At 48.6% G+C, this 9,045-nt stretch overlaps 1 pseudogene; it reads right to left on the reverse strand.

Annotated features, from left to right (window-relative positions):
- Positions 1–638: 638 nt before the first annotated feature.
- LOC147664956 (uncharacterized) lies at positions 639–2,726 on the reverse strand (annotated as a pseudogene).
- Between the last annotated feature and the right edge of the window lie 6,319 nt (positions 2,727–9,045).

Consider the following 9,045-nt stretch of genomic DNA (forward strand, 5'->3'; position numbering starts at 1 on the left):
CAGCAGCCCCCTCTGGCAAGGATCCTGGAAGAGAACAGAACCAAATTGTATGGGGACACAGCCCCTTCCTATACAGTAAATTCCTTTGTCTGTAGGTGCAGGGTGGGGGAGAAACCAGTAGCAGCTGGTTTTGAAGTACCCTTGATAGCTCAACCACCCATTTCATTTCATTCACTGGCAGGGCTAGGGTCATCAGTCGTACTACAGGGGGTGGAGCCAGCATTGTGTGGGGAAAGTCCAGCCCCATCAGGGACCAGGTGCACTCCTCCCAAGCCATCAACATGCTAATCTCACACTCACCACCGGGCAGACCCATCCAGCCTTCCTGGAGCCAGGCTCACCAGCCAGCTCCAGCCAATCACACGGCAGGCATATTTTATATTAATATGCCAACTCCTAGAAGTGGCATTTCTACACATGACACACTCATGCCACATACACCATTGCGAAGCATTCATTCTCACGAGCTCGCACATACCAAATTCGAGCATGCACTCCCCACGCATCAGGAACTACCAGGGACACAGACATTCCCCATGCATTCCTATGGGAGAGCAGGCCAGCCTAACTACATGCACACTGTCAGAAGGGCCAAGTCCAACACAACCCCCTTCCAGCCAAAATGCAGGGCAGACCAATCACCACTGTGATGGGTTTCCCTGCTTGGGGGGATAAAACACAGACGCGGGCCCGCAACTGCAGGGACACCCTCCTGTTTTACGCCACGGTTAACCCCTGGGGTTCTTTCTAAAACTATGGTAGGGACTAACTGGGCTACCCCACTGGTACTCTCCAGCTGCCCTCGGCCAGGACCAGGCCCTAGGCCACCCAGGTGCCACTGGTTCCTGCCTACTCACAAAGTGGGGGGTAGTAACCCCTGGCACATAATAGCCATTTTCCACTCTTCCTGTCTGCAAGACAGGACTAGACTACCACTGGTTCTCCAGCCTAGGGTCTACAACCTTAGGTGGACCAGGAGTCTCAGGGAAGGCTCTCCTCCCCTTACCTCTTCTCCTAGGGTTCCTCCTCCTCCTGCGAGGGGTACCCTCTAAACACCATTCTCCCAACCTAGGGTTTAACCCCTCAGGTGGTACTGGGGTCAGAGGTGGGCTCTCCCACCCTCTGCACCCCCTTCCAGAGTCCTGCTCCCTCCCAACCGGGGCGGTACCTCTGGAGAAAGAACTGGTCAGGACACTGATTACAGTATTCCCACCCTTCAGGTCAGGCAAACCCTGAACCTGGACCTCCAACCTCCGGTCTAGAACCTTTGGTGGAATCACTGCCTGGCACTCCAGGACTTCTGGGGACTCACATACTATCCCCCAATCACTCCTTTCACCGGACTTCTGTACTCTCCCAACTGGAGCAGTACTGCCAGACTCTACAACCATAGAAGCTCCGCTTACAGATGCTCCAGGTCCTCCACACACTAGGAGATCTCCCTCAAGTGAACTAACAGGTAAGCTTAGGTCCCCACCCTGGTGTTCCCTAAAGAAACCATCCAGGCTCTGAGGCAGGGCTTCGGGCATCTGGGGACTCTCGGTCTCACACTCACTCCCGCTCCACTGAGACAGGCAGTAAGCCCCTACACCCTCCTCACTATACTGGGACCTAGCTGGGCTACTCTCACCCTCCTCCACCACGCTGGGTTGGAGAAAACCTGACCCACTATTGTTGGAATCACTCACTAGTGACTCTAGAGAACCTTTCGCACTGTCCCAGCGTTCCGCTTCTTCTGCAAGGTCCCAAGGACAAAAACACTTCAACTTCAGCAGGTGCTGGCGCAACTCTGGACAAACAAGACTGAGCAACTGCTCTTTGAGGAACATATTCAAAACACCGTCCCTCTCATTGTCTGGGTTATCCGCCAGCCAATCCTCCATTGCATCTGAACAGTCATCCACAAAATACCCCCACTTCTGGTGAGGTGGTTTTCTAAGGTTCCTGAATCTCAGCCTATTCTCCTCTTCTGGGGAAACAGGAACCATACTCGGGGAACTGGGAGTGGGACGGTCTATACTGACATTTAAATCGCTGCCACCACTGGTCTCCACCATCCCTGGGGAATCCAGACAATTACAACTGTGCTCAGGGGATAACCTACTGTCTAGGGCTACCTTCTCCCTGAACAAGGCCCTTTCAGCCTCTAGCTTGGCATGCTCCACCCTAAGCTGTTCCATCGCTAGCTGATGCTCCCTCTCTTCCTTCCTATCCAACCACTCTTCTGGGGACAGGGAAAGGGACGGGGCCCTGGTACTGACATTGGACCCAGCAAGGGAATCCCTATCTATGGGGTCCTCACTATCTGCTGATGTCCATCCACTGTCATCATCATACAACTCACATTCTTCATCAGAATCTTCAGGGCTCCCCACAGACTCACCACCCTCATGGTGTGCGGCCCGGGCCCTATCTCTCTCACTGTGCTCAAGATCCCACTGATCCTTTTGCCATTGGATCAGGCTGTCCCTAAGCTGGGACTAAGTATCCAACTCACTCACCTCTATGCCTCCCTTTTCACAGAATCTGACCAGCTCTAACCTACTGTATCTAAAAAGACCACAGAGATCAAAAACTGGCTCCATTTTGGCGGACGTTCTCAAGAAAAGTTTGACACAGGGAACCTGGGGGTCTGAGCTAAACAGGAGTATACAATCAACAAAATTCAGCAAAATTCCTATCTCAGAGAACTTGCACTCCTCTGTCCAGTGTAACACACCACTCATTCACACACAACCCTCCCCTCGGACTGATAAGGCAGTTTTTACCACCCCTGATTTTCTCAACCTGACCACAGGCGACACAGGTACCAAACTCTGGGAGCTGGGCGGGGAACAAGGTACTGGACACAATACAAAATGACACCTTTCAGGAGAAGCAATACTGAACTTCACCTAAAAAACAATAATCCCCAAAATGTGGGTATCTAAAAATGTAGAGTTTTGTAGTGCGGCCTGTCGCCACTGTGGTACAGCGCAAACACAAATCCTTATCCCACCGCTGCCACCAATATTAGAAACGGGATCCCTGGCTGGCCAGGGCTTGCGCCAAAGTCAGTCAGAGACCACCACTCCTAGGTCAGGGCAAGGGAGTTACACACCAAGATAACCCCTGCTCACCCTCTAGGTAACGTGGCGCGAGCAGCAAGGCTAAACTTGGAGGCAATATGAGTTAAGTATTTGCGCACGCACCCCAGCAACAACACCCAAGGCCCACCACAAAGGAAACTCCACACAAGGTTATATAAAAAATAGCCTTTGTATTATAGTAAAAACACATTAGATAATACACAAACTTTACAATGTGCCAACAGGTACGGGCAGAATCTACAAGGGATTATGTACAGGACAGGGCCACATGGACCACTGTCAGGGGTAGGCACTTGTTAGAAATAATACTTGTAGGTATAACACTTAGCACATAAACATATAATGACTGTCACCAACATAGAACATGTAGCACACAACCAGTAATCACTGGTAAAGAGTAAATACCTCCTATGCAACCCTAAACACTGTAGGAAAATCACGCAGGGAACTAGGACCTTATCATCAGGACCTAAGGAAGGAATACCATCACCTAAGCAGGTCACTTTTAGCAAAGGGAAGGAAACCTAAACAATCACCTAAGCAGGTCACATTTAGCAAAGGTAATAACATAAAACAATCCTCTAAGCAGGTCACTCTTAGCAAAGGGGATAAAACATAAAATACCTAAGCAGGTCACTTTTAGCAAAGGTAATGGAACACAAACAATCCTCTAAGCAGGTCACTCTTAGCAAAGGGAATAAAACATAAACACATTGCACATGAAGCTCTAAAACACATTCAGAGGTGCAGGTTAGAACATTTGCGCAGGAATCACAAACACAAGTAAATTACAATGCGCAGGGTGCACATAGCACAATACTAGAATTGTCCCTCAGGCCAACTGGCCTCGCAAGGGCTGAAATGCCCTGAGTCCAATGTCAGGGAAGGCTGCGCAGGCAGCCAAGAACACAAAGTTTAAACGTAGCAACTTGTCCACTAAGTGCTGGACAGTTGTGAATAATGCTGGGCACACGTTGGAGCCACGTGGGCTCAAGAACACAGGGGTGGAAGTACTGTGTGGGAGCCTCGGGGCTACTGACCACACTCGTGTCCCAAGAGCCTCTCTCGGGGCTCACACAGCAAATAGGCAATTTAGAGCTTCAGCGCTCTAACCAATGAAAATGGCCCCCAGAGACTCTTGGGGCTCAAAGATCAATATGTGGGCTGGAGCCTCGCTGGGCTCTGAACAACTGCGGGGCCCTGGAGACTCTCGGGGCTCGTGATCAGGAATGGCACCTTAGAGCCTCTCGGGGCTTGAAATATACAAATTGCCCCAGGAGCCTCGGGGCTCCCCAACACAGAGATGCGGCACGGTGGAGTCCCTCACGGGGGACTCGAAAGGAAGTAATGCCCCCGGAGCCCTTGTGGGCTTCAATCACTGTGGTGCCTCTCGCAGGCACCGAAGCACGCAGAGAGCTCCCCTCCCTCGCGGCACTCACTGGCTCTCGCGGCGGCTCTCCTGGCACTTGGGGAGCCAGGCGGGCGTCGGCACTTCTCCTTGGGGGCGGCGGGGCTCTCCTCCTGACCGCGGAGCCCTGCCTGCACCCTCCGTCGCTCCTCTCCTTGCTGCTCGGCTGCAGGGCGGGACTTTCGGTTGGCCTCGAGGGGGCTGCGCAGTGATTGGCCGGTCGGCCCAATACTTCCGGGTCGCCGCGGGCAGCGCAGCGGCTTGTATCAGGCAGGCAGGCGGGCTCTCAGTATCCGAGGAGTGGGCTCCCTCGTGATAAATTAAATATCCAAGAACGGGGCAATGCCGGGTAGGCACCGCCTTCCAAATTAAATATAAAGTGCGGTAGGCACTCGCGATGCGCCGCAATTTCGGGCAACCAAAGCGATTCCCAGCGCTAGATAAAGATAAAAAGCGCTCCCAGGCGTAGCAGGGACAATAAAGCGCTCCTAAGCGCTAGGCAGTAAAGATAAAGGAAGCGCTCTTCATCGCTAGGGGCAAAAGTAAAGCTCCAGCAAGGTCTGGAGGCAGGCAGGGGGGAAAGGCAGGGCCAGAGCCAGCTCACTGGGTCTCCAGGCAGGGAGACAGTCCAAGTGGCGGTCCTCCTGGCCCCAGCAACAGCAGCAGCCCCCTCTGGCAAGGATCCTGGAAGAGAACAGAACCAAATTGTATGGGGACACAGCCCCTTCTTATACAGTAAATTCCTTTGTCTGTAGGTGCAGGGTGGGGGAGAAACCAGTCACAGCTGGTTTTGAAGTACCCTTGATAGCTCAACCACCCATTTCATTCACTGGCAGGGCTAGGGTCATCAGTCGCACTACAGGGGGTGGAGCCAGCATTGTGTGGGGAAAGTCCAGCCCCATCAGGGACCAGGTGCACTCCTCCCAAGCCATCAACATGCTAATCTCACACTCACCACCGGGCAGACCCATCCAGCCTTCCTGGAGCCAGGCTCACCAGCCAGCTCCAGCCAATCACACGGCAGGCATATTTTATATTAATATGCACTCATGCCACATACACCATTGCGAAGCATTCATTCTCACGAGCTCGCGCATACCAAATTCGAGCATGCACTCCCCAGGCATCAGGAACTACCAGGGACACAGACATTCCCCATGCATTCCTATGGGAGAGCAGGCCAGCCTAACTACATGCACACACTTTACTCTGGGACACAGGGAAAAAGTGCGCACAGACCAGAAAATAATCACACAGATCACAGATCTAAAGCAAAAAGATTAGGGATGAACCTGCCAGAAGGGGCAAGTCCAACAACTGTGCAACCCAAGTGTGCATTAACAGACCTCCATATCCCACATAAGCACCTTATGGCACTCAATGGTTTGTCATTTTCCCCCTCCCCACCTCAAAATTAGATTCAAAGACCTTTTCCCAGCTTATGTGCTTGTGGGCATAAGCACTTTAAGAAATTCAGCACATGCAATTTTATTACAATACATCCCACAGAATTTTGCTGGTAAGTACCTGGATGTTAGAATAGAAGGTGAAAGCGCCAGCACTTTATTTTTAAGGGATAAACACCTCGCCTAGGTGCCTAGCAGTTAGGCACCCATACGTTCATTTACTCCCACACGTTTATATGCTGGGGACAGTGTCAGAAAACGCCTCGAGAGCAGATTGAAAGGGGGAAGAGCATCTGTTATTTTGCACTTTTAAATCGCATGTACTTCAACTGTTAGTTCAAATAGGCAGCATGGAGTGACTTAAAGCTTTAACATTTCATCAGGAGGGGCATGAGAACTTCCTTGATAGTCGAGAGGATGTATGGCACCCCCACGCTCCACTGGTTGAAGCGGGTAGGAGCACTCGCACTATAGCTTTTCTAAAACCACATGCACTGGACATACCTCGCAGCCTGCGCCCCAGTCTGCACAGGGCAGTTAAAAGAACTCAGAGACCTAGGGTCAGCTGGCCACGCATGGAAGGTTTTTATCACTTTATCCCCTTTAAATGCATATAGGTTTTATCTTGATTAAATATAGAGGGAAGTTAAAGAACTAACGGTGACATGCATCAATAAAACGTTTTGCGATTCCTTATTAGCGATTTTTAAGGAATCGCAAATAAGGAATCGCAAAACGGGATGCATGATATAAATTGCATAATATTTGCGAATCGGCAAAAATCGCAATTTTTACCAAATCGCAAATATTATGCGAATTTCAATTTGCGATTTCGCAATTCCCATTGATTCCTATGGGCCAAGAGGCCCATAGGAATCAATGGGAATAGCGAATTCGCAAATTGAAATTTGCAAACTGTTGATGCATTCCATGGGTGCAGGGGGGGGTCCTTTGGACCCCCCCCTGCACCCCTGAAATGTATTTTGGAGTGCATGTTTCAAACATATATGTCCTAAGGACATGTGTGTCTGTAACATGACAGTGTTTTTAAATGCAAATTAGAGCATTTTAACACATTTTCGCAAATTACCACGAGGTTCAACCTCGTGGTAATTTGCACCCCAGATTTGCGAATTCGCAATTTTAAAATTATTCATGCATTGCTTTTGAGGAATCGCAAATTTGCGATTCCTTAGAAGCAATCGCATTTTTGGAATTCGCTAAAAATAGCGATTTTCCCAAAAATGCATGATGCATCTCAAAACATGATTTGCATTCGCAAACGGCCGATTTTAGCGAATCGCACCGTTTGCGCATGCAAAAATCGTTGATGCATGTTGGTGATAGAGTTCAGAAAACAGCCGGTCACGTAAGGAAGGTCTTTATCTCCTCTGACCTATTTAAACCGTACATGCATTTTGATGCATATATGTTGCATTTTGATTAAATATAAAATGAGTTAAATTGTAATGTAGTTTATAAAAGGAATGTTTGGGAATGCTTTATGTGCCGTATTATGCACATGTATTGTAATGGTTTTAATTAATCTAGCAATAAAATAACATTTAATATTCACAGTGATGTGTGTGATTATTATTATTATTAGTTGATATTATACCAGTCTTCTATTTAACTATTCATTTTAAAACCCAACCTGATGAGAGTGGATAGTCAAGTGTGGTTCCCAGTGGCGGCTCCTCTGCTAAGGCAGAGGAGCTTCACCCCACTGCTCTTTAAACAATGCAAAAGAAAAAGAAAATGATAATAACAAAAAGTTAATATCATTTTATTTTTCTTTACAGGACTGCGACTCCAGCCAGGGTGGGCGGGCGGGGCTAGGTCACCCACCATTAGAGGGAGCAGGAGTGGCTTACACTTTCCCCCTAAGTGCACATGATGGCTTGGTCGGCCCTCTGGGGCCGTTCAAACAGTCATGCGCACTTGACATGTTCTCCACTGGGCTGTGTTGCACCGCCTAATAGAGAACATATTCAGTCTCCCAGTTACTGCCTAAGCTGCCATTTCGACCATTCAGACCAATCCTAACACTGCTTCTGCAGCGTTGTGATTGCCTGGGAGAGTTGAGGAGACTTGGTGCTTCTGGGATCTGCAAGGACTGAGGAGATATGTGCAGCAGCGGCAAAGAAGGAAAGTTGATTTTTTATTTTTATTTCCTTTATTCCTTCCATCTCCCTCCCTTGCTCCCTCACCCACCATACCACCACGGTACAGAGCAACCGCCTCTGGAGGTTCCATGTCAAGCACTATCAATACACTGTTGTTTTCAGAGCTGAGAATAAGGCTTGTGTTTCGGGATACTTCCAGTTGAACTTGGGATTTGTCCTGGTTGAATGTTTGATTTTCGAACCACTTAAGGCTTATATTAGGAGCATTTCTATTGTCAAGCAGTATTGGAGTACTTAGATCAATCCACTCTCAACTCACAAGATAGGAGAGTGATCTCGGAGGTACAGAGGCTAAAGTGCTATACAGATGAATCTTTGATGGTCCAAGTAAATTTTTCCTAGAAACCTCAAACACAACATCCAGTGGCACGTGCAAGAATCTGGCGCACAGGTGTATAATCCTGGTAACTGCATTTCCAACTGTTTAGGACGCACTCCACTCTCAGTGGTCCCACCACCACTTGTACCTATTTTATCCTTGATCCGAAAGGAGCACTTCAATTCATTAAAAAAAGTTAATTGCTCTTTATGTAGCTCAATTCCCCAAAATGTCCATAGACAATTGTATATGTATCCAATTCATGCATTTTATTTCACAATGTTCTCTTCATAACTCTAGATCACACCATAAAAATCAATGTCAGGCAATGCGTTTTGTCCATTAGGGACATCCTCAGGGCTGTAAGTTAAAGAAACAATACATTCATGAAGTGGATAAAATCTAAATTAATTGTAATGCACTCCAGGCATGGGAAAGTAGCATCACCCTGCAGCGAACGTGTGCTTGAAATAGCTCACAACAGTTTTGGAAGGTTGTGGCAGGGTTAGCGTCGTGGAGAGTTGGGGGACTGATATCATTGGTAGATAAATGGAGTTTCTTTATCCAATCAGGTTCTGGCAACTTTGAGGACTTGAGAGGAAACTGCATTGTAGTGAAGGTTTACCTAGTTTCTGAT

This window comes from Lissotriton vulgaris, unplaced genomic scaffold, assembly GCF_964263255.1.
Source record: "Lissotriton vulgaris unplaced genomic scaffold, aLisVul1.2 SCAFFOLD_963, whole genome shotgun sequence".
Taxonomy (NCBI): domain Eukaryota; kingdom Metazoa; phylum Chordata; class Amphibia; order Caudata; family Salamandridae; genus Lissotriton; species Lissotriton vulgaris.